The sequence below is a fragment of the Rhinoderma darwinii genome, chromosome 1 (genome assembly GCF_050947455.1).
Source record: "Rhinoderma darwinii isolate aRhiDar2 chromosome 1, aRhiDar2.hap1, whole genome shotgun sequence".
Taxonomy (NCBI): Eukaryota; Metazoa; Chordata; class Amphibia; order Anura; family Rhinodermatidae; genus Rhinoderma; species Rhinoderma darwinii.
Genome location: NC_134687.1, coordinates 589031319 through 589050947, shown reverse-complemented (window position 1 = coordinate 589050947; position 19629 = coordinate 589031319). Strand labels below are relative to the sequence as shown.

At 48.1% G+C, this 19629-nt stretch overlaps 30 non-coding genes across 30 annotated transcripts; all 30 read right to left on the bottom strand.

Annotated features, from left to right (window-relative positions):
* Positions 1-35: 35 nt before the first annotated feature.
* Positions 36-199, bottom strand: LOC142718834 (U1 spliceosomal RNA). The gene has a single exon (XR_012872576.1). It is a non-coding gene; the product is annotated as a U1 spliceosomal RNA (small nuclear RNA).
* A 475-nt stretch (positions 200-674) lies between these two features.
* LOC142720395 (U1 spliceosomal RNA) lies at positions 675-838 on the bottom strand. Its single transcript, XR_012873189.1, has one exon. It is a non-coding gene; the product is annotated as a U1 spliceosomal RNA (small nuclear RNA).
* A 475-nt stretch (positions 839-1313) lies between these two features.
* Positions 1314-1477, bottom strand: LOC142720384 (U1 spliceosomal RNA). The gene has a single exon (XR_012873178.1). It is a non-coding gene; the product is annotated as a U1 spliceosomal RNA (small nuclear RNA).
* Positions 1478-2070: 593 nt separating this feature from the next.
* LOC142718823 (U1 spliceosomal RNA) lies at positions 2071-2234 on the bottom strand. The gene has a single exon (XR_012872575.1). It is a non-coding gene; the product is annotated as a U1 spliceosomal RNA (small nuclear RNA).
* Positions 2235-2709: 475 nt separating this feature from the next.
* On the bottom strand, positions 2710-2873 carry LOC142720373 (U1 spliceosomal RNA). Its single transcript, XR_012873167.1, has one exon. It is a non-coding gene; the product is annotated as a U1 spliceosomal RNA (small nuclear RNA).
* A 475-nt stretch (positions 2874-3348) lies between these two features.
* LOC142720362 (U1 spliceosomal RNA) lies at positions 3349-3512 on the bottom strand. The gene has a single exon (XR_012873156.1). It is a non-coding gene; the product is annotated as a U1 spliceosomal RNA (small nuclear RNA).
* A 475-nt stretch (positions 3513-3987) lies between these two features.
* On the bottom strand, positions 3988-4151 carry LOC142720351 (U1 spliceosomal RNA). Its single transcript, XR_012873145.1, has one exon. It is a non-coding gene; the product is annotated as a U1 spliceosomal RNA (small nuclear RNA).
* A 593-nt stretch (positions 4152-4744) lies between these two features.
* On the bottom strand, positions 4745-4908 carry LOC142718812 (U1 spliceosomal RNA). Its single transcript, XR_012872573.1, has one exon. It is a non-coding gene; the product is annotated as a U1 spliceosomal RNA (small nuclear RNA).
* Positions 4909-5383: 475 nt separating this feature from the next.
* Positions 5384-5547, bottom strand: LOC142720340 (U1 spliceosomal RNA). The gene has a single exon (XR_012873134.1). It is a non-coding gene; the product is annotated as a U1 spliceosomal RNA (small nuclear RNA).
* A 467-nt stretch (positions 5548-6014) lies between these two features.
* On the bottom strand, positions 6015-6178 carry LOC142720317 (U1 spliceosomal RNA). The gene has a single exon (XR_012873113.1). It is a non-coding gene; the product is annotated as a U1 spliceosomal RNA (small nuclear RNA).
* A 475-nt stretch (positions 6179-6653) lies between these two features.
* On the bottom strand, positions 6654-6817 carry LOC142718287 (U1 spliceosomal RNA). The gene has a single exon (XR_012872422.1). It is a non-coding gene; the product is annotated as a U1 spliceosomal RNA (small nuclear RNA).
* A 475-nt stretch (positions 6818-7292) lies between these two features.
* On the bottom strand, positions 7293-7456 carry LOC142720306 (U1 spliceosomal RNA). Its single transcript, XR_012873102.1, has one exon. It is a non-coding gene; the product is annotated as a U1 spliceosomal RNA (small nuclear RNA).
* A 593-nt stretch (positions 7457-8049) lies between these two features.
* LOC142720295 (U1 spliceosomal RNA) lies at positions 8050-8213 on the bottom strand. The gene has a single exon (XR_012873091.1). It is a non-coding gene; the product is annotated as a U1 spliceosomal RNA (small nuclear RNA).
* A 475-nt stretch (positions 8214-8688) lies between these two features.
* Positions 8689-8852, bottom strand: LOC142718276 (U1 spliceosomal RNA). Its single transcript, XR_012872411.1, has one exon. It is a non-coding gene; the product is annotated as a U1 spliceosomal RNA (small nuclear RNA).
* A 475-nt stretch (positions 8853-9327) lies between these two features.
* Positions 9328-9491, bottom strand: LOC142720284 (U1 spliceosomal RNA). The gene has a single exon (XR_012873080.1). It is a non-coding gene; the product is annotated as a U1 spliceosomal RNA (small nuclear RNA).
* A 593-nt stretch (positions 9492-10084) lies between these two features.
* LOC142718801 (U1 spliceosomal RNA) lies at positions 10085-10248 on the bottom strand. Its single transcript, XR_012872572.1, has one exon. It is a non-coding gene; the product is annotated as a U1 spliceosomal RNA (small nuclear RNA).
* A 475-nt stretch (positions 10249-10723) lies between these two features.
* LOC142720273 (U1 spliceosomal RNA) lies at positions 10724-10887 on the bottom strand. The gene has a single exon (XR_012873069.1). It is a non-coding gene; the product is annotated as a U1 spliceosomal RNA (small nuclear RNA).
* A 467-nt stretch (positions 10888-11354) lies between these two features.
* Positions 11355-11518, bottom strand: LOC142720262 (U1 spliceosomal RNA). The gene has a single exon (XR_012873063.1). It is a non-coding gene; the product is annotated as a U1 spliceosomal RNA (small nuclear RNA).
* A 475-nt stretch (positions 11519-11993) lies between these two features.
* LOC142718265 (U1 spliceosomal RNA) lies at positions 11994-12157 on the bottom strand. The gene has a single exon (XR_012872400.1). It is a non-coding gene; the product is annotated as a U1 spliceosomal RNA (small nuclear RNA).
* Positions 12158-12632: 475 nt separating this feature from the next.
* Positions 12633-12796, bottom strand: LOC142720251 (U1 spliceosomal RNA). The gene has a single exon (XR_012873058.1). It is a non-coding gene; the product is annotated as a U1 spliceosomal RNA (small nuclear RNA).
* Positions 12797-13389: 593 nt separating this feature from the next.
* LOC142718790 (U1 spliceosomal RNA) lies at positions 13390-13553 on the bottom strand. Its single transcript, XR_012872571.1, has one exon. It is a non-coding gene; the product is annotated as a U1 spliceosomal RNA (small nuclear RNA).
* A 479-nt stretch (positions 13554-14032) lies between these two features.
* LOC142720240 (U1 spliceosomal RNA) lies at positions 14033-14196 on the bottom strand. Its single transcript, XR_012873050.1, has one exon. It is a non-coding gene; the product is annotated as a U1 spliceosomal RNA (small nuclear RNA).
* Positions 14197-14671: 475 nt separating this feature from the next.
* Positions 14672-14835, bottom strand: LOC142720229 (U1 spliceosomal RNA). The gene has a single exon (XR_012873043.1). It is a non-coding gene; the product is annotated as a U1 spliceosomal RNA (small nuclear RNA).
* A 467-nt stretch (positions 14836-15302) lies between these two features.
* On the bottom strand, positions 15303-15466 carry LOC142720218 (U1 spliceosomal RNA). The gene has a single exon (XR_012873032.1). It is a non-coding gene; the product is annotated as a U1 spliceosomal RNA (small nuclear RNA).
* Positions 15467-15941: 475 nt separating this feature from the next.
* Positions 15942-16105, bottom strand: LOC142718254 (U1 spliceosomal RNA). The gene has a single exon (XR_012872391.1). It is a non-coding gene; the product is annotated as a U1 spliceosomal RNA (small nuclear RNA).
* A 475-nt stretch (positions 16106-16580) lies between these two features.
* LOC142720196 (U1 spliceosomal RNA) lies at positions 16581-16744 on the bottom strand. The gene has a single exon (XR_012873011.1). It is a non-coding gene; the product is annotated as a U1 spliceosomal RNA (small nuclear RNA).
* Positions 16745-17219: 475 nt separating this feature from the next.
* On the bottom strand, positions 17220-17383 carry LOC142720185 (U1 spliceosomal RNA). Its single transcript, XR_012873000.1, has one exon. It is a non-coding gene; the product is annotated as a U1 spliceosomal RNA (small nuclear RNA).
* Positions 17384-17858: 475 nt separating this feature from the next.
* Positions 17859-18022, bottom strand: LOC142720174 (U1 spliceosomal RNA). Its single transcript, XR_012872989.1, has one exon. It is a non-coding gene; the product is annotated as a U1 spliceosomal RNA (small nuclear RNA).
* A 467-nt stretch (positions 18023-18489) lies between these two features.
* On the bottom strand, positions 18490-18653 carry LOC142720163 (U1 spliceosomal RNA). Its single transcript, XR_012872978.1, has one exon. It is a non-coding gene; the product is annotated as a U1 spliceosomal RNA (small nuclear RNA).
* Positions 18654-19246: 593 nt separating this feature from the next.
* LOC142718768 (U1 spliceosomal RNA) lies at positions 19247-19410 on the bottom strand. The gene has a single exon (XR_012872570.1). It is a non-coding gene; the product is annotated as a U1 spliceosomal RNA (small nuclear RNA).
* Between the last annotated feature and the right edge of the window lie 219 nt (positions 19411-19629).

Sequence of the window (19629 nt, the reverse complement as noted above, 5' to 3'; positions counted from 1 at the left end):
TTGAATAATAAGCACTGTTTTTCACCAGAGTAAATCAGGGGAAAGCGCGAACGCAGTCCCCCACTACCACAAATTATGCAGTCGAGTTTCCCGCATTTGGGGAAATCGCAGGGGTCAGCACACCCAAAGTGCAATGGATGAGCCTCACCCTGGGAGAACCACCTTAATGATCATGGTATCTCCCCTGCCAGGTAAGTATGAGTTGCATAGCGCCTGCCAGACAGGCTCCCCTCACAAGAGGCCCTACTAAGTCGCTGAGGATTTTTCCTGGTTTTTGGTCCGAAGCAGGCCAAAGATCACCTGTCTGCATCCACCTTTTTGGATTGAAAGCAGCTTTGTTAACAATCAGTGGTCAAATCACAAGCATACAGTATACCGTCAACCAGCCCAATCAATCAATATCTTTGACACAGGCTCAAAGTAGCACAACATAGTACAGCAAAGGCACAGGTCCTACACTTTACGTTACACTCTGCACTAACATTGAGATAAAGCATCACATAGGAAAGCCACAAAACCAAAGGCAGCTGATAAGGGAGAGAGGAGTATCCAATCCTCTTGGCCACCCAGAGGTCAATTGATGGCTGGCTCGCTCGATCGATCGATCTAGCAAGTATCTCTGACTAGTAATAGTCAGCATTGAATAATAAGCACTGTTTTTCACCAGAGTAAATCAGGGGAAAGCGCGAACGCAGTCCCCCACTACCACAAATTATGCAGTCGAGTTTCCCGCATTTGGGGAAATCGCAGGGGTCAGCACACCCGAAGTGCAATGGATGAGCCTCACCCTGGGAGAACCACCTTAGTGATCATGGTATCTCCCCTGCCAGGTAAGTATGAGTTGCATAGCGCCTGCCAGACAGGCTCCCCTCACAAGAGGCCCTACTAAGTCGCTGAGGATTTTTCCTGGTTTTTGGTCCGAAGCAGGCCAAAGATCACCTGTCTGCATCCACCTTTTTGGATTGAAAGCAGCTTTGTTAACAATCAGTGGTCAAATCACAAGCATACAGTATACCGTCAACCAGCCCAATCAATCAATATCTTTGACACAGGCTCAAAGTAGCACAACATAGTACAGCAAAGGCACAGGTCCTACACTTTACGTTACACTCTGCACTAACATTGAGATAAAGCATCACATAGGAAAGCCACAAAACCAAAGGCAGCTGATAAGGGAGAGAGGAGTATCCAATCCTCTTGGCCACCCAGAGGTCAATTGATGGCTGGCTCGCTCGATCGATCGATCTAGCAAGTATCTCTGACTAGTAATAGTCAGCATTGAATAATAAGCACTGTTTTTCACCAGAGTAAATCAGGGGAAAGCGCGAACGCAGTCCCCCACTACCACAAATTATGCAGTCGAGTTTCCCGCATTTGGGGAAATCGCAGGGGTCAGCACACCCGAAGTGCAATGGATGAGCCTCACCCTGGGAGAACCACCTTAGTGATCATGGTATCTCCCCTGCCAGGTAAGTATGAGTTGCATAGCGCCTGCCAGACAGGCTCCCCTCACAAGAGGCCCTACTAAGTCGCTGAGGATTTTTCCTGGTTTTTGGTCCGAAGCAGGCCAAAGATCACCTGTCTGGATCCAACTGCGCCAAAAAACGGATGCACCTCATTGTACGGAGCCAGGGGTGTGCAGGCACCCCAAATTCCATAAGACACAGGCTCAAGTCTAAGCACTTCCAAGATGCACAGCAACCAGGGTATTAGCATATGGGGCGGCGGCTTCTGGTCAGAGCATTGCCGTGCCGATGAAGCAGTCCCCACATTTGCATGCCGTCACCTGTGAGACAGAGAGGAAGGATAGGTTAGGTTAGGGAAAGGCTCGCCATGCCCTGACTTCTCGAAGCCCAGCAGAAAAAGAAACTTCACTGATCACACTGTTGTTCATCCACGAGGGGGAGACAAAGGCTGCGTATACAGCTAAATATAAAGAGATAATGTACCACATTTTGGATTGAAAAACAGCTTTGTTGACAATCGGTGGTTAAATCACAAGCATACAAGTACCTCTGACTAGTAACAGTCAGCATTGAATAATAAGCACTGTTTTTCACCAGAGTAAATCAGGGGAAAGCGCGAACGCAGTCCCCCACTACCACAAATTATGCAGTCGAGTTTCCCGCATTTGGGGAAATCGCAGGGGTCAGCACACCCAAAGTGCAATGGATGAGCCTCACCCTGGGAGAACCACCTTAATGATCATGGTATCTCCCCTGCCAGGTAAGTATGAGTTGCATAGCGCCTGCCAGACAGGCTCCCCTCACAAGAGGCCCTACTAAGTCGCTGAGGATTTTTCCTGGTTTTTGGTCCGAAGCAGGCCAAAGATCACCTGTCTGCATCCACCTTTTTGGATTGAAAGCAGCTTTGTTAACAATCAGTGGTCAAATCACAAGCATACAGTATACCGTCAACCAGCCCAATCAATCAATATCTTTGACACAGGCTCAAAGTAGCACAACATAGTACAGCAAAGGCACAGGTCCTACACTTTACGTTACACTCTGCACTAACATTGAGATAAAGCATCACATAGGAAAGCCACAAAACCAAAGGCAGCTGATAAGGGAGAGAGGAGTATCCAATCCTCTTGGCCACCCAGAGGTCAATTGATGGCTGGCTCGCTCGATCGATCGATCTAGCAAGTATCTCTGACTAGTAATAGTCAGCATTGAATAATAAGCACTGTTTTTCACCAGAGTAAATCAGGGGAAAGCGCGAACGCAGTCCCCCACTACCACAAATTATGCAGTCGAGTTTCCCGCATTTGGGGAAATCGCAGGGGTCAGCACACCCGAAGTGCAATGGATGAGCCTCACCCTGGGAGAACCACCTTAGTGATCATGGTATCTCCCCTGCCAGGTAAGTATGAGTTGCATAGCGCCTGCCAGACAGGCTCCCCTCACAAGAGGCCCTACTAAGTCGCTGAGGATTTTTCCTGGTTTTTGGTCCGAAGCAGGCCAAAGATCACCTGTCTGCATCCACCTTTTTGGATTGAAAGCAGCTTTGTTAACAATCAGTGGTCAAATCACAAGCATACAGTATACCGTCAACCAGCCCAATCAATCAATATCTTTGACACAGGCTCAAAGTAGCACAACATAGTACAGCAAAGGCACAGGTCCTACACTTTACGTTACACTCTGCACTAACATTGAGATAAAGCATCACATAGGAAAGCCACAAAACCAAAGGCAGCTGATAAGGGAGAGAGGAGTATCCAATCCTCTTGGCCACCCAGAGGTCAATTGATGGCTGGCTCGCTCGATCGATCGATCTAGCAAGTATCTCTGACTAGTAATAGTCAGCATTGAATAATAAGCACTGTTTTTCACCAGAGTAAATCAGGGGAAAGCGCGAACGCAGTCCCCCACTACCACAAATTATGCAGTCGAGTTTCCCGCATTTGGGGAAATCGCAGGGGTCAGCACACCCGAAGTGCAATGGATGAGCCTCACCCTGGGAGAACCACCTTAGTGATCATGGTATCTCCCCTGCCAGGTAAGTATGAGTTGCATAGCGCCTGCCAGACAGGCTCCCCTCACAAGAGGCCCTACTAAGTCGCTGAGGATTTTTCCTGGTTTTTGGTCCGAAGCAGGCCAAAGATCACCTGTCTGCATCCACCTTTTTGGATTGAAAGCAGCTTTGTTAACAATCAGTGGTCAAATCACAAGCATACAGTATACCGTCAACCAGCCCAATCAATCAATATCTTTGACACAGGCTCAAAGTAGCACAACATAGTACAGCAAAGGCACAGGTCCTACACTTTACGTTACACTCTGCACTAACATTGAGATAAAGCATCACATAGGAAAGCCACAAAACCAAAGGCAGCTGATAAGGGAGAGAGGAGTATCCAATCCTCTTGGCCACCCAGAGGTCAATTGATGGCTGGCTCGCTCGATCGATCGATCTAGCAAGTATCTCTGACTAGTAATAGTCAGCATTGATTAATAAGCACTGTTTTTCACCAGAGTAAATCAGGGGAAAGCGCGAACGCAGTCCCCCACTACCACAAATTATGCAGTCGAGTTTCCCGCATTTGGGGAAATCGCAGGGGTCAGCACACCCGAAGTGCAATGGATGAGCCTCACCCTGGGAGAACCACCTTAGTGATCATGGTATCTCCCCTGCCAGGTAAGTATGAGTTGCATAGCGCCTGCCAGACAGGCTCCCCTCACAAGAGGCCCTACTAAGTCGCTGAGGATTTTTCCTGGTTTTTGGTCCGAAGCAGGCCAAAGATCACCTGTCTGGATCCAACTGCGCCAAAAAACGGATGCACCTCATTGTACGGAGCCAGGGGTGTGCAGGCACCCCAAATTCCATAAGACACAGGCTCAAGTCTAAGCACTTCCAAGATGCACAGCAACCAGGGTATTAGCATATGGGGCGGCGGCTTCTGGTCAGAGCATTGCCGTGCCGATGAAGCAGTCCCCACATTTGCATGCCGTCACCTGTGAGACAGAGAGGAAGGATAGGTTAGGTTAGGGAAAGGCTCGCCATGCCCTGACTTCTCGAAGCCCAGCAGAAAAAGAAACTTCACTGATCACACTGTTGTTCATCCACGAGGGGGAGACAAAGGCTGCGTATACAGCTAAATATAAAGAGATAATGTACCACATTTTGGATTGAAAAACAGCTTTGTTGACAATCGGTGGTTAAATCACAAGCATACAAGTACCTCTGACTAGTAACAGTCAGCATTGAATAATAAGCACTGTTTTTCACCAGAGTAAATCAGGGGAAAGCGCGAACGCAGTCCCCCACTACCACAAATTATGCAGTCGAGTTTCCCGCATTTGGGGAAATCGCAGGGGTCAGCACACCCAAAGTGCAATGGATGAGCCTCACCCTGGGAGAACCACCTTAATGATCATGGTATCTCCCCTGCCAGGTAAGTATGAGTTGCATAGCGCCTGCCAGACAGGCTCCCCTCACAAGAGGCCCTACTAAGTCGCTGAGGATTTTTCCTGGTTTTTGGTCCGAAGCAGGCCAAAGATCACCTGTCTGCATCCACCTTTTTGGATTGAAAGCAGCTTTGTTAACAATCAGTGGTCAAATCACAAGCATACAGTATACCGTCAACCAGCCCAATCAATCAATATCTTTGACACAGGCTCAAAGTAGCACAACATAGTACAGCAAAGGCACAGGTCCTACACTTTACGTTACACTCTGCACTAACATTGAGATAAAGCATCACATAGGAAAGCCACAAAACCAAAGGCAGCTGATAAGGGAGAGAGGAGTATCCAATCCTCTTGGCCACCCAGAGGTCAATTGATGGCTGGCTCGCTCGATCGATCGATCTAGCAAGTATCTCTGACTAGTAATAGTCAGCATTGAATAATAAGCACTGTTTTTCACCAGAGTAAATCAGGGGAAAGCGCGAACGCAGTCCCCCACTACCACAAATTATGCAGTCGAGTTTCCCGCATTTGGGGAAATCGCAGGGGTCAGCACACCCGAAGTGCAATGGATGAGCCTCACCCTGGGAGAACCACCTTAGTGATCATGGTATCTCCCCTGCCAGGTAAGTATGAGTTGCATAGCGCCTGCCAGACAGGCTCCCCTCACAAGAGGCCCTACTAAGTCGCTGAGGATTTTTCCTGGTTTTTGGTCCGAAGCAGGCCAAAGATCACCTGTCTGCATCCACCTTTTTGGATTGAAAGCAGCTTTGTTAACAATCAGTGGTCAAATCACAAGCATACAGTATACCGTCAACCAGCCCAATCAATCAATATCTTTGACACAGGCTCAAAGTAGCACAACATAGTACAGCAAAGGCACAGGTCCTACACTTTACGTTACACTCTGCACTAACATTGAGATAAAGCATCACATAGGAAAGCCACAAAACCAAAGGCAGCTGATAAGGGAGAGAGGAGTATCCAATCCTCTTGGCCACCCAGAGGTCAATTGATGGCTGGCTCGCTCGATCTAGCAAGTATCTCTGACTAGTAATAGTCAGCATTGAATAATAAGCACTGTTTTTCACCAGAGTAAATCAGGGGAAAGCGCGAACGCAGTCCCCCACTACCACAAATTATGCAGTCGAGTTTCCCGCATTTGGGGAAATCGCAGGGGTCAGCACACCCGAAGTGCAATGGATGAGCCTCACCCTGGGAGAACCACCTTAGTGATCATGGTATCTCCCCTGCCAGGTAAGTATGAGTTGCATAGCGCCTGCCAGACAGGCTCCCCTCACAAGAGGCCCTACTAAGTCGCTGAGGATTTTTCCTGGTTTTTGGTCTGAAGCAGGCCAAAGATCACCTGTCTGCATCCACCTTTTTGGATTGAAAGCAGCTTTGTTAACAATCAGTGGTCAAATCACAAGCATACAGTATACCGTCAACCAGCCCAATCAATCAATATCTTTGACACAGGCTCAAAGTAGCACAACATAGTACAGCAAAGGCACAGGTCCTACACTTTACGTTACACTCTGCACTAACATTGAGATAAAGCATCACATAGGAAAGCCACAAAACCAAAGGCAGCTGATAAGGGAGAGAGGAGTATCCAATCCTCTTGGCCACCCAGAGGTCAATTGATGGCTGGCTCGCTCGATCGATCGATCTAGCAAGTATCTCTGACTAGTAATAGTCAGCATTGAATAATAAGCACTGTTTTTCACCAGAGTAAATCAGGGGAAAGCGCGAACGCAGTCCCCCACTACCACAAATTATGCAGTCGAGTTTCCCACATTTGGGGAAATCGCAGGGGTCAGCACACCCGAAGTGCAATGGATGAGCCTCACCCTGGGAGAACCACCTTAGTGATCATGGTATCTCCCCTGCCAGGTAAGTATGAGTTGCATAGCGCCTGCCAGACAGGCTCCCCTCACAAGAGGCCCTACTAAGTCGCTGAGGATTTTTCCTGGTTTTTGGTCTGAAGCAGGCCAAAGATCACCTGTCTGCATCCACCTTTTTGGATTGAAAGCAGCTTTGTTAACAATCAGTGGTCAAATCACAAGCATACAGTATACCGTCAACCAGCCCAATCAATCAATATCTTTGACACAGGCTCAAAGTAGCACAACATAGTACAGCAAAGGCACAGGTCCTACACTTTACGTTACACTCTGCACTAACATTGAGATAAAGCATCACATAGGAAAGCCACAAAACCAAAGGCAGCTGATAAGGGAGAGAGGAGTATCCAATCCTCTTGGCCACCCAGAGGTCAATTGATGGCTGGCTCGCTCGATCGATCGATCTAGCAAGTATCTCTGACTAGTAATAGTCAGCATTGATTAATAAGCACTGTTTTTCACCAGAGTAAATCAGGGGAAAGCGCGAACGCAGTCCCCCACTACCACAAATTATGCAGTCGAGTTTCCCGCATTTGGGGAAATCGCAGGGGTCAGCACACCCGAAGTGCAATGGATGAGCCTCACCCTGGGAGAACCACCTTAGTGATCATGGTATCTCCCCTGCCAGGTAAGTATGAGTTGCATAGCGCCTGCCAGACAGGCTCCCCTCACAAGAGGCCCTACTAAGTCGCTGAGGATTTTTCCTGGTTTTTGGTCCGAAGCAGGCCAAAGATCACCTGTCTGGATCCAACTGCGCCAAAAAACGGATGCACCTCATTGTACGGAGCCAGGGGTGTGCAGGCACCCCAAATTCCATAAGACACAGGCTCAAGTCTAAGCACTTCCAAGATGCACAGCAACCAGGGTATTAGCATATGGGGCGGCGGCTTCTGGTCAGAGCATTGCCGTGCCGATGAAGCAGTCCCCACATTTGCATGCCGTCACCTGTGAGACAGAGAGGAAGGATAGGTTAGGTTAGGGAAAGGCTCGCCATGCCCTGACTTCTCGAAGCCCAGCAGAAAAAGAAACTTCACTGATCACACTGTTGTTCATCCACGAGGGGGAGACAAAGGCTGCGTATACAGCTAAATATAAAGAGATAATGTACCACATTTTGGATTGAAAAACAGCTTTGTTGACAATCGGTGGTTAAATCACAAGCATACAAGTACCTCTGACTAGTAACAGTCAGCATTGAATAATAAGCACTGTTTTTCACCAGAGTAAATCAGGGGAAAGCGCGAACGCAGTCCCCCACTACCACAAATTATGCAGTCGAGTTTCCCGCATTTGGGGAAATCGCAGGGGTCAGCACACCCGAAGTGCAATGGATGAGCCTCACCCTGGGAGAACCACCTTAGTGATCATGGTATCTCCCCTGCCAGGTAAGTATGAGTTGCATAGCGCCTGCCAGACAGGCTCCCCTCACAAGAGGCCCTACTAAGTCGCTGAGGATTTTTCCTGGTTTTTGGTCTGAAGCAGGCCAAAGATCACCTGTCTGCATCCACCTTTTTGGATTGAAAGCAGCTTTGTTAACAATCAGTGGTCAAATCACAAGCATACAGTATACCGTCAACCAGCCCAATCAATCAATATCTTTGACACAGGCTCAAAGTAGCACAACATAGTACAGCAAAGGCACAGGTCCTACACTTTACGTTACACTCTGCACTAACATTGAGATAAAGCATCACATAGGAAAGCCACAAAACCAAAGGCAGCTGATAAGGGAGAGAGGAGTATCCAATCCTCTTGGCCACCCAGAGGTCAATTGATGGCTGGCTCGCTCGATCGATCGATCTAGCAAGTATCTCTGACTAGTAATAGTCAGCATTGAATAATAAGCACTGTTTTTCACCAGAGTAAATCAGGGGAAAGCGCGAACGCAGTCCCCCACTACCACAAATTATGCAGTCGAGTTTCCCACATTTGGGGAAATCGCAGGGGTCAGCACACCCGAAGTGCAATGGATGAGCCTCACCCTGGGAGAACCACCTTAGTGATCATGGTATCTCCCCTGCCAGGTAAGTATGAGTTGCATAGCGCCTGCCAGACAGGCTCCCCTCACAAGAGGCCCTACTAAGTCGCTGAGGATTTTTCCTGGTTTTTGGTCTGAAGCAGGCCAAAGATCACCTGTCTGCATCCACCTTTTTGGATTGAAAGCAGCTTTGTTAACAATCAGTGGTCAAATCACAAGCATACAGTATACCGTCAACCAGCCCAATCAATCAATATCTTTGACACAGGCTCAAAGTAGCACAACATAGTACAGCAAAGGCACAGGTCCTACACTTTACGTTACACTCTGCACTAACATTGAGATAAAGCATCACATAGGAAAGCCACAAAACCAAAGGCAGCTGATAAGGGAGAGAGGAGTATCCAATCCTCTTGGCCACCCAGAGGTCAATTGATGGCTGGCTCGCTCGATCGATCGATCTAGCAAGTATCTCTGACTAGTAATAGTCAGCATTGATTAATAAGCACTGTTTTTCACCAGAGTAAATCAGGGGAAAGCGCGAACGCAGTCCCCCACTACCACAAATTATGCAGTCGAGTTTCCCGCATTTGGGGAAATCGCAGGGGTCAGCACACCCGAAGTGCAATGGATGAGCCTCACCCTGGGAGAACCACCTTAGTGATCATGGTATCTCCCCTGCCAGGTAAGTATGAGTTGCATAGCGCCTGCCAGACAGGCTCCCCTCACAAGAGGCCCTACTAAGTCGCTGAGGATTTTTCCTGGTTTTTGGTCCGAAGCAGGCCAAAGATCACCTGTCTGGATCCAACTGCGCCAAAAAACGGATGCACCTCATTGTACGGAGCCAGGGGTGTGCAGGCACCCCAAATTCCATAAGACACAGGCTCAAGTCTAAGCACTTCCAAGATGCACAGCAACCAGGGTATTAGCATATGGGGCGGCGGCTTCTGGTCAGAGCATTGCCGTGCCGATGAAGCAGTCCCCACATTTGCATGCCGTCACCTGTGAGACAGAGAGGAAGGATAGGTTAGGTTAGGGAAAGGCTCGCCATGCCCTGACTTCTCGAAGCCCAGCAGAAAAAGAAACTTCACTGATCACACTGTTGTTCATCCACGAGGGGGAGACAAAGGCTGCGTATACAGCTAAATATAAAGAGATAATGTACCACATTTTGGATTGAAAAACAGCTTTGTTGACAATCGGTGGTTAAATCACAAGCATACAAGTACCTCTGACTAGTAACAGTCAGCATTGAATAATAAGCACTGTTTTTCACCAGAGTAAATCAGGGGAAAGCGCGAACGCAGTCCCCCACTACCACAAATTATGCAGTCGAGTTTCCCGCATTTGGGGAAATCGCAGGGGTCAGCACACCCAAAGTGCAATGGATGAGCCTCACCCTGGGAGAACCACCTTAATGATCATGGTATCTCCCCTGCCAGGTAAGTATGAGTTGCATAGCGCCTGCCAGACAGGCTCCCCTCACAAGAGGCCCTACTAAGTCGCTGAGGATTTTTCCTGGTTTTTGGTCCGAAGCAGGCCAAAGATCACCTGTCTGCATCCACCTTTTTGGATTGAAAGCAGCTTTGTTAACAATCAGTGGTCAAATCACAAGCATACAGTATACCGTCAACCAGCCCAATCAATCAATATCTTTGACACAGGCTCAAAGTAGCACAACATAGTACAGCAAAGGCACAGGTCCTACACTTTACGTTACACTCTGCACTAACATTGAGATAAAGCATCACATAGGAAAGCCACAAAACCAAAGGCAGCTGATAAGGGAGAGAGGAGTATCCAATCCTCTTGGCCACCCAGAGGTCAATTGATGGCTGGCTCGCTCGATCGATCGATCTAGCAAGTATCTCTGACTAGTAATAGTCAGCATTGAATAATAAGCACTGTTTTTCACCAGAGTAAATCAGGGGAAAGCGCGAACGCAGTCCCCCACTACCACAAATTATGCAGTCGAGTTTCCCGCATTTGGGGAAATCGCAGGGGTCAGCACACCCGAAGTGCAATGGATGAGCCTCACCCTGGGAGAACCACCTTAGTGATCATGGTATCTCCCCTGCCAGGTAAGTATGAGTTGCATAGCGCCTGCCAGACAGGCTCCCCTCACAAGAGGCCCTACTAAGTCGCTGAGGATTTTTCCTGGTTTTTGGTCCGAAGCAGGCCAAAGATCACCTGTCTGCATCCACCTTTTTGGATTGAAAGCAGCTTTGTTAACAATCAGTGGTCAAATCACAAGCATACAGTATACCGTCAACCAGCCCAATCAATCAATATCTTTGACACAGGCTCAAAGTAGCACAACATAGTACAGCAAAGGCACAGGTCCTACACTTTACGTTACACTCTGCACTAACATTGAGATAAAGCATCACATAGGAAAGCCACAAAACCAAAGGCAGCTGATAAGGGAGAGAGGAGTATCCAATCCTCTTGGCCACCCAGAGGTCAATTGATGGCTGGCTCGCTCGATCTAGCAAGTATCTCTGACTAGTAATAGTCAGCATTGAATAATAAGCACTGTTTTTCACCAGAGTAAATCAGGGGAAAGCGCGAACGCAGTCCCCCACTACCACAAATTATGCAGTCGAGTTTCCCGCATTTGGGGAAATCGCAGGGGTCAGCACACCCGAAGTGCAATGGATGAGCCTCACCCTGGGAGAACCACCTTAGTGATCATGGTATCTCCCCTGCCAGGTAAGTATGAGTTGCATAGCGCCTGCCAGACAGGCTCCCCTCACAAGAGGCCCTACTAAGTCGCTGAGGATTTTTCCTGGTTTTTGGTCTGAAGCAGGCCAAAGATCACCTGTCTGCATCCACCTTTTTGGATTGAAAGCAGCTTTGTTAACAATCAGTGGTCAAATCACAAGCATACAGTATACCGTCAACCAGCCCAATCAATCAATATCTTTGACACAGGCTCAAAGTAGCACAACATAGTACAGCAAAGGCACAGGTCCTACACTTTACGTTACACTCTGCACTAACATTGAGATAAAGCATCACATAGGAAAGCCACAAAACCAAAGGCAGCTGATAAGGGAGAGAGGAGTATCCAATCCTCTTGGCCACCCAGAGGTCAATTGATGGCTGGCTCGCTCGATCGATCGATCTAGCAAGTATCTCTGACTAGTAATAGTCAGCATTGAATAATAAGCACTGTTTTTCACCAGAGTAAATCAGGGGAAAGCGCGAACGCAGTCCCCCACTACCACAAATTATGCAGTCGAGTTTCCCACATTTGGGGAAATCGCAGGGGTCAGCACACCCGAAGTGCAATGGATGAGCCTCACCCTGGGAGAACCACCTTAGTGATCATGGTATCTCCCCTGCCAGGTAAGTATGAGTTGCATAGCGCCTGCCAGACAGGCTCCCCTCACAAGAGGCCCTACTAAGTCGCTGAGGATTTTTCCTGGTTTTTGGTCCGAAGCAGGCCAAAGATCACCTGTCTGCATCCACCTTTTTGGATTGAAAGCAGCTTTGTTAACAATCAGTGGTCAAATCACAAGCATACAGTATATCGTCAACCAGCCCAATCAATCAATATCTTTGACACAGGCTCAAAGTAGCACAACATAGTACAGCAAAGGCACAGGTCCTACACTTTACGTTACACTCTGCACTAACATTGAGATAAAGCATCACATAGGAAAGCCACAAAACCAAAGGCAGCTGATAAGGGAGAGAGGAGTATCCAATCCTCTTGGCCACCCAGAGGTCAATTGATGGCTGGCTCGCTCGATCGATCGATCTAGCAAGTATCTCTGACTAGTAATAGTCAGCATTGATTAATAAGCACTGTTTTTCACCAGAGTAAATCAGGGGAAAGCGCGAACGCAGTCCCCCACTACCACAAATTATGCAGTCGAGTTTCCCGCATTTGGGGAAATCGCAGGGGTCAGCACACCCGAAGTGCAATGGATGAGCCTCACCCTGGGAGAACCACCTTAGTGATCATGGTATCTCCCCTGCCAGGTAAGTATGAGTTGCATAGCGCCTGCCAGACAGGCTCCCCTCACAAGAGGCCCTACTAAGTCGCTGAGGATTTTTCCTGGTTTTTGGTCCGAAGCAGGCCAAAGATCACCTGTCTGGATCCAACTGCGCCAAAAAACGGATGCACCTCATTGTACGGAGCCAGGGGTGTGCAGGCACCCCAAATTCCATAAGACACAGGCTCAAGTCTAAGCACTTCCAAGATGCACAGCAACCAGGGTATTAGCATATGGGGCGGCGGCTTCTGGTCAGAGCATTGCCGTGCCGATGAAGCAGTCCCCACATTTGCATGCCGTCACCTGTGAGACAGAGAGGAAGGATAGGTTAGGTTAGGGAAAGGCTCGCCATGCCCTGACTTCTCGAAGCCCAGCAGAAAAAGAAACTTCACTGATCACACTGTTGTTCATCCACGAGGGGGAGACAAAGGCTGCGTATACAGCTAAATATAAAGAGATAATGTACCACATTTTGGATTGAAAAACAGCTTTGTTGACAATCGGTGGTTAAATCACAAGCATACAAGTACCTCTGACTAGTAACAGTCAGCATTGAATAATAAGCACTGTTTTTCACCAGAGTAAATCAGGGGAAAGCGCGAACGCAGTCCCCCACTACCACAAATTATGCAGTCGAGTTTCCCGCATTTGGGGAAATCGCAGGGGTCAGCACACCCAAAGTGCAATGGATGAGCCTCACCCTGGGAGAACCACCTTAATGATCATGGTATCTCCCCTGCCAGGTAAGTATGAGTTGCATAGCGCCTGCCAGACAGGCTCCCCTCACAAGAGGCCCTACTAAGTCGCTGAGGATTTTTCCTGGTTTTTGGTCCGAAGCAGGCCAAAGATCACCTGTCTGCATCCACCTTTTTGGATTGAAAGCAGCTTTGTTAACAATCAGTGGTCAAATCACAAGCATACAGTATACCGTCAACCAGCCCAATCAATCAATATCTTTGACACAGGCTCAAAGTAGCACAACATAGTACAGCAAAGGCACAGGTCCTACACTTTACGTTACACTCTGCACTAACATTGAGATAAAGCATCACATAGGAAAGCCACAAAACCAAAGGCAGCTGATAAGGGAGAGAGGAGTATCCAATCCTCTTGGCCACCCAGAGGTCAATTGATGGCTGGCTCGCTCGATCGATCGATCGATCTAGCAAGTATCTCTGACTAGTAATAGTCAGCATTGAATAATAAGCACTGTTTTTCACCAGAGTAAATCAGGGGAAAGCGCGAACGCAGTCCCCCACTACCACAAATTATGCAGTCGAGTTTCCCGCATTTGGGGAAATCGCAGGGGTCAGCACACCCGAAGTGCAATGGATGAGCCTCACCCTGGGAGAACCACCTTAGTGATCATGGTATCTCCCCTGCCAGGTAAGTATGAGTTGCATAGCGCCTGCCAGACAGGCTCCCCTCACAAGAGGCCCTACTAAGTCGCTGAGGATTTTTCCTGGTTTTTGGTCCGAAGCAGGCCAAAGATCACCTGTCTGCATCCACCTTTTTGGATTGAAAGCAGCTTTGTTAACAATCAGTGGTCAAATCACAAGCATACAGTATACCGTCAACCAGCCCAATCAATCAATATCTTTGACACAGGCTCAAAGTAGCACAACATAGTACAGCAAAGGCACAGGTCCTACACTTTACGTTACACTCTGCACTAACATTGAGATAAAGCATCACATAGGAAAGCCACAAAACCAAAGGCAGCTGATAAGGGAGAGAGGAGTATCCAATCCTCTTGGCCACCCAGAGGTCAATTGATGGCTGGCTCGCTCGATCGATCGATCTAGCAAGTATCTCTGACTAGTAATAGTCAGCATTGAATAATAAGCACTGTTTTTCACCAGAGTAAATCAGGGGAAAGCGCGAACGCAGTCCCCCACTACCACAAATTATGCAGTCGAGTTTCCCGCATTTGGGGAAATCGCAGGGGTCAGCACACCCGAAGTGCAATGGATGAGCCTCACCCTGGGAGAACCACCTTAGTGATCATGGTATCTCCCCTGCCAGGTAAGTATGAGTTGCATAGCGCCTGCCAGACAGGCTCCCCTCACAAGAGGCCCTACTAAGTCGCTGAGGATTTTTCCTGGTTTTTGGTCCGAAGCAGGCCAAAGATCACCTGTCTGCATCCACCTTTTTGGATTGAAAGCAGCTTTGTTAACAATCAGTGGTCAAATCACAAGCATACAGTATACCGTCAACCAGCCCAATCAATCAATATCTTTGACACAGGCTCAAAGTAGCACAACATAGTACAGCAAAGGCACAGGTCCTACACTTTACGTTACACTCTGCACTAACATTGAGATAAAGCATCACATAGGAAAGCCACAAAACCAAAGGCAGCTGATAAGGGAGAGAGGAGTATCCAATCCTCTTGGCCACCCAGAGGTCAATTGATGGCTGGCTCGCTCGATCTAGCAAGTATCTCTGACTAGTAATAGTCAGCATTGAATAATAAGCACTGTTTTTCACCAGAGTAAATCAGGGGAAAGCGCGAACGCAGTCCCCCACTACCACAAATTATGCAGTCGAGTTTCCCGCATTTGGGGAAATCGCAGGGGTCAGCACACCCGAAGTGCAATGGATGAGCCTCACCCTGGGAGAACCACCTTAGTGATCATGGTATCTCCCCTGCCAGGTAAGTATGAGTTGCATAGCGCCTGCCAGACAGGCTCCCCTCACAAGAGGCCCTACTAAGTCGCTGAGGATTTTTCCTGGTTTTTGGTCTGAAGCAGGCCAAAGATCACCTGTCTGCATCCACCTTTTTGGATTGAAAGCAGCTTTGTTAACAATCAGTGGTCAAATCACAAGCATACAGTATACCGTCAACCAGCCCAATCAATCAATATCTTTGACACAGGCTCAAAGTAGCACAACATAGTACAGCAAAGGCACAGGTCCTACACTTTACGTTACACTCTGCACTAACATTGAGATAAAGCATCACATAGGAAAGCCACAAAACCAAAGGCAGCTGATAAGGGAGAGAGGAGTATCCAATCCTCTTGGCCACCCAGAGGTCAATTGATGGCTGGCTCGCTCGATCGATCGATCTAGCAAGTATCTCTGACTAGTAATAGTCAGCATTGAATAATAAGCACTGTTTTTCACCAGAGTAAATCAGGGGAAAGCGCGAACGCAGTCCCCCACTACCACAAATTATGCAGTCGAGTTTCCCACATTTGGGGAAATCGCAGGGGTCAGCACACCCGAAGTGCAATGGATGAGCCTCACCCTGGGAGAACCACCTTAGTGATCATGGTATCTCCCCTGCCAGGTAAGTATGAGTTGCATAGCGCCTGCCAGACAGGCTCCCCTCACAAGAGGCCCTACTAAGTCGCTGAGGATTTTTCCTGGTTTTTGGTCCGAAGCAGGCCAAAGATCACCTGTCTGCATCCACCTTTTTGGATTGAAAGCAGCTTTGTTAACAATCAGTGGTCAAATCACAAGCATACAGTATACCGTCAACCAGCCCAATCAATCAATATCTTTGACACAGGCTCAAAGTAGCACAACATAGTACAGCAAAGGCACAGGTCCTACACTTTACGTTACACTCTGCACTAACATTGAGATAAAGCATCACATAGGAAAGCCACAAAACCAAAGGCAGCTGATAAGGGAGAGAGGAGTATCCAATCCTCTTGGCCACCCAGAGGTCAATTGATGGCTGGCTCGCTCGATCGATCGATCTAGCAAGTATCTCTGACTAGTAATAGTCAGCATTGATTAATAAGCACTGTTTTTCACCAGAGTAAATCAGGGGAAAGCGCGAACGCAGTCCCCCACTACCACAAATTATGCAGTCGAGTTTCCCGCATTTGGGGAAATCGCAGGGGTCAGCACACCCGAAGTGCAATGGATGAGCCTCACCCTGGGAGAACCACCTTAGTGATCATGGTATCTCCCCTGCCAGGTAAGTATGAGTTGCATAGCGCCTGCCAGACAGGCTCCCCTCACAAGAGGCCCTACTAAGTCGCTGAGGATTTTTCCTGGTTTTTGGTCCGAAGCAGGCCAAAGATCACCTGTCTGCATCCACCTTTTTGGATTGAAAGCAGCTTTGTTAACAATCAGTGGTCAAATCACAAGCATACAGTATACCGTCAACCAGCCCAATCAATCAATATCTTTGACACAGGCTCAAAGTAGCACAACATAGTACAGCAAAGGCACAGGTCCTACACTTTACGTTACACTCTGCACTAACATTGAGATAAAGCATCACATAGGAAAGCCACAAAACCAAAGGCAGCTGATAAGGGAGAGAGGAGTATCCAATCCTCTTGGCCACCCAGAGGTCAATTGATGGCTGGCTCGCTCGATCGATCGATCTAGCAAGTATCTCTGACTAGTAATAGTCAGCATTGAATAATAAGCACTGTTTTTCACCAGAGTAAATCAGGGGAAAGCGCGAACGCAGTCCCCCACTACCACAAATTATGCAGTCGAGTTTCCCGCATTTGGGGAAATCGCAGGGGTCAGCACACCCGAAGTGCAATGGATGAGCCTCACCCTGGGAGAACCACCTTAGTGATCATGGTATCTCCCCTGCCAGGTAAGTATGAGTTGCATAGCGCCTGCCAGACAGGCTCCCCTCACAAGAGGCCCTACTAAGTCGCTGAGGATTTTTCCTGGTTTTTGGTCCGAAGCAGGCCAAAGATCACCTGTCTGCATCCACCTTTTTGGATTGAAAGCAGCTTTGTTAACAATCAGTGGTCAAATCACAAGCATACAGTATACCGTCAACCAGCCCAATCAATCAATATCTTTGACACAGGCTCAAAGTAGCACAACATAGTACAGCAAAGGCACAGGTCCTACACTTTACGTTACACTCTGCACTAACATTGAGATAAAGCATCACATAGGAAAGCCACAAAACCAAAGGCAGCTGATAAGGGAGAGAGGAGTATCCAATCCTCTTGGCCACCCAGAGGTCAATTGATGGCTGGCTCGCTCGATCGATCGATCTAGCAAGTATCTCTGACTAGTAATAGTCAGCATTGAATAATAAGCACTGTTTTTCACCAGAGTAAATCAGGGGAAAGCGCGAACGCAGTCCCCCACTACCACAAATTATGCAGTCGAGTTTCCCGCATTTGGGGAAATCGCAGGGGTCAGCACACCCGAAGTGCAATGGATGAGCCTCACCCTGGGAGAACCACCTTAGTGATCATGGTATCTCCCCTGCCAGGTAAGTATGAGTTGCATAGCGCCTGCCAGACAGGCTCCCCTCACAAGAGGCCCTACTAAGTCGCTGAGGATTTTTCCTGGTTTTTGGTCCGAAGCAGGCCAAAGATCACCTGTCTGCATCCACCTTTTTGGATTGAAAGCAGCTTTGTTAACAATCAGTGGTCAAATCACAAGCATACAGTATACCGTCAACCAGCCCAATCAATCAATATCTTTGACACAGGCTCAAAGTAGCACAACATAGTACAGCAAAGGCACAGGTCCTACACTTTACGTTACACTCTGCACTAACATTGAGATAAAGCATCACATAGGAAAGCCACAAAACCAAAGGCAGCTGATAAGGGAGAGAGGAGTATCCAATCCTCTTGGCCACCCAGAGGTCAATTGATGGCTGGCTCGCTCGATCTAGCAAGTATCTCTGACTAGTAATAGTCAGCATTGAATAATAAGCACTGTTTTTCACCAGAGTAAATCAGGGGAAAGCGCGAACGCAGTCCCCCACTACCACAAATTATGCAGTCGAGTTTCCCGCATTTGGGGAAATCGCAGGGGTCAGCACACCCGAAGTGCAATGGATGAGCCTCACCCTGGGAGAACCACCTTAGTGATCATGGTATCTCCCCTGCCAGGTAAGTATGAGTTGCATAGCGCCTGCCAGACAGGCTCCCCTCACAAGAGGCCCTACTAAGTCGCTGAGGATTTTTCCTGGTTTTTGGTCCGAAGCAGGCCAAAGATCACTTGTCTGGATCCAACTGCGCCAAAAAACGGATGCACCTCATTGTACGGAGCCAGGGGTGTGCAGGCACCCCAAATTCCATAAGACACAGGCTCAAGTCTAAGCACTTCCAAGATGCACAGCAACCAGGGTATTAGCATATGGGGCGGCGGCTTCTGGTCAGAGCATTGCCGTGCCGATGAAGCAGTCCCCACATTTGCATGCCGTCACCTGTGAGACAGAGAGGAAGGATAGGTTAGGTTAGGGAAAGGCTCGCCATGCCCTGACTTCTCGAAGCCCAGCAGAAAAAGAAACTTCACTGATCACACTGTTGTTCATCCACGAGGGGGAGACAAAGGCTGCGTATACAGCTAAATATAAAGAGATAATGTACCACATTTTGGATTGAAAAACAGCTTTGTTGACAATCGGTGGTTAAATCACAAGCATACAAGTACCTCTGACTAGTAACAGTCAGCATTGAATAATAAGCACTGTTTTTCACCAGAGTAAATCAGGGGAAAGCGCGAACGCAGTCCCCCACTACCACAAATTATGCAGTCGAGTTTCCCGCATTTGGGGAAATCGCAGGGGTCAGCACACCCAAAGTGCAATGGATGAGCCTCACCCTGGGAGAACCACCTTAATGATCATGGTATCTCCCCTGCCAGGTAAGTATGAGTTGCATAGCGCCTGCCAGACAGGCTCCCCTCACAAGAGGCCCTACTAAGTCGCTGAGGATTTTTCCTGGTTTTTGGTCCGAAGCAGGCCAAAGATCACCTGTCTGCATCCACCTTTTTGGATTGAAAGCAGCTTTGTTAACAATCAGTGGTCAAATCACAAGCATACAGTATACCGTCAACCAGCCCAATCAATCAATATCTTTGACACAGGCTCA